Raw genomic sequence first — 2,808 nt, forward strand, 5'->3', positions numbered from 1 at the left:
AGCCCCTCCTGCCCCTCCCTGGGCAGGCCGACTGCCCCCTCCTCCGCGGTCTGGCCTCGCAGCGGCTGGTCGGGGGTAAAGCCTGGCTGAGTGGGTGCAGGGCGAAGATGGGTTCGTGTTGGGTATGGGGGTGCACAGCCAAGCCGGGTAACTCACTGTGGGGCTGGAGGGCAGCCGTCCCGAAGCTCAGGCTCCCAAGGCCGCCCACCGTCCTTCGGTTTCAGCCGTGAGCTACCCGGGGGGCCCACCCCAGGGCGGCCGTGAGGCTGCAATGGTATGACATCACTGCCCAGGGAGGACGCTCGGCGTGGATGCTCGGTGTCCGACCGTGAGAACAACACACCCATTGCACACCTGTGGGAAACGTGCAAACGCTCACGGAGGAAAACACTACGCCCCCCCTCCCCCTCGGGGAGCGGTGCTGCTTTGTCCCCCCGGATGGATGGGAGATGCTTTTACTATCCTTCATAGCTTAAGGACAGAGTGGGGGTCGTAAGCTCTGAGGGGAGGACTCAGCCGGTGACATGAGGGGACAGGGTGACGGCCAAGCCAGGACTGCCAGGAGTCCGGGGAGGGATCTGCCAGGGTCCCTCACTCCAGAGGGGAGTCAGGGACCCAGACCACAGGTGCAAAGGAGCAGGCTGGGAGCCCCATGGGGTGGGGGCGGGGCGGTTCTGGAGCCCGGGTAGGTCCGAGGGTGGGCCAGACCTGGGGGTCCCGAGCACGGCCAGGGCTCCAACAGAGGGAGCTGACCAGGCCAGAACAGAGCTCCCAGCAGAGTAAGAGAAGCGCAGGCTGCGGGAGGGCTGTCACCCAGGAACGCAGGGAAGCCCTGGCAGGAGGTTTGGGTGCTCAAGGCTGGGCTTAGAGTTGCGGGGCAGGGCAGGGGTCAACCCAGGCACAGGTGGTGGGCACTGGGCACTGGGCACAGACAGTGAGCCCGCCCTGCACGTCCAGGCACCCTCGGCCCCTCTGCATGGACACAGGCCGGGCCGGGGGAGCCCGGCTGGACCCGGACGTCAGGGCAGAGCGCGTGTGCGTGAGGCCCCAGGTGCGCGGTGCCAGGCACGCGGGCCGGCTTCATTCCTCGGGAGTCGACCGCGTGGAAGAGTCTCCGGGCTTCGAGGAGAGACGGCACCCAAGGGCGTCCTGGGAAGGAGAGTTCCCTTCACCGGGGCCTCGAGTGTGCTCCAGCCCAGGGGCTGCGTCCAGTCCCGGGGGTCCTTGTCCCAGGGCAGGTCCCCCGTGGAGATGGCTGTGCCCACCGCAGCTCTGCAGCCAGCACAGGTCGCTGCAGAGATGGGACAGTTTGCGTATCAAAGAGGCAAACTATCGCTAATTGAAACTCATCGAGCTTGTCGACACAGGCGTTCACAGCAACCCTCGGAAAACTGGTCAGTTTAAGAGAGAACTAGGGAGTCAGCTTGTTGTTCAGGGCGCCGGTCCGTCAAAGGCGGGAATCAGCGCCGACCCTGCCTTTCCACACGAAACACCGAGCGCGGTGACCAGACACCTTCGTGGAGGACGGCAGGGACGCGTTCAGACAAGACGGCAGAGCAGACCACCCACACGGCGCAGCCCTAACGACATCGAGACGCAGGACACGCGTCACCCGGACGCGGTGTTAGTGGGAGCACCTGGTGGCTGGGCCAGGCTTATACAGATTCCGTGTGTGCGTGAGTGTGTGCATGTGCACGCACGTGTGTGCACATGTGAACGTATGTGCATGTACATGTGCATGTATGTGCGTGTGTGTTCGTGTGCGCACACATGTGCGTGCGTGCATGTTTGCGCGTGTGCGTGTGCGCGTGTGTGCGCGCATGTGTGCCTATACATTGTATATGCATAAGTGACCCAGGTAACAGCATGGAACATTGATTTTTTGTATCTATTACTTGTGTAAACTCAAAACCAATGCTGTCCACGCACCGCGCACCAGCGGCCCGCCGCCCCGGTCCCCGGCTGGCAGGGAGCCGTGACGCCAGATCCCCCGGTGGGTCTGACTGTCGCAAGAACTCTGGCCTTGCCGAGCTGCTGCCTCCAGCATGGCGACCCCGGAAGGATTCTCGGTGACTAAGCGAGCCCGGCCAGCGTCCGCCCGCGTCCCCCCGCGTCCTGGCGGGGTGTTCCCCAGCCCCCTGCAGGCCGACCCTGAGGCGGGAGCGAGGATGAGCGCATCTCTCTCCGCCCCGCAATTACTCCCTGACCCTCCGCGGGGAGGACACTCCGTCCACCGAGACAGCACAGTCCCGTCACATTCCCTCTGAGCAGCGCGTGCAGATTAAACTCATTAAGAAACCGCGGCTCGCGTGTCGTGGTGTGAATGGTGATGCCGAGATTAGTGACCACGCGTGTACCGACGCGGGTCAGGCGGACTCGGTCTGCGGGCTTAACCGCAAAGGGCCTATGGCTTTACTGCTTTAAATTCGCTTTCAACAGTTTCTCCGTGTGAAGCTGACACACATTCCGGTGTGTTTGTTTCGTGTTGCTTTCGCTGTGAGGGCTGTTTGCGATGCTGTGCCAGGCGCTCGGCTTTGCCCGCGCCGGGGTGCGTCACCTCCCCCACCGCACGCGCGTGCCCAGGTGGCCGTCCTTCCTGCTACAGGAACAGTCCCCCGGGACACCTCCGTGCCTGGGTCGCCCCGTGCTTGTCCCAGAGCGGCGGGTGAGGGTGGCCTGCCCCAGGGCTCACCGCAGAGGCGGCCCCACCCCGGTGACAGAGGGCCACTCCGCCCCTGCCTGGCCCACACCTCCTCCCCAGCATGCCCCCCACCACGCCTGAAAGGGTCACCCTGTCACGTCCCTCCC

The sequence above is a fragment of the Pteropus vampyrus genome, unplaced genomic scaffold (genome assembly GCF_000151845.1).
Source record: "Pteropus vampyrus isolate Shadow unplaced genomic scaffold, Pvam_2.0 Scaffold299, whole genome shotgun sequence".
Classification (NCBI taxonomy): domain Eukaryota; kingdom Metazoa; phylum Chordata; class Mammalia; order Chiroptera; family Pteropodidae; genus Pteropus; species Pteropus vampyrus.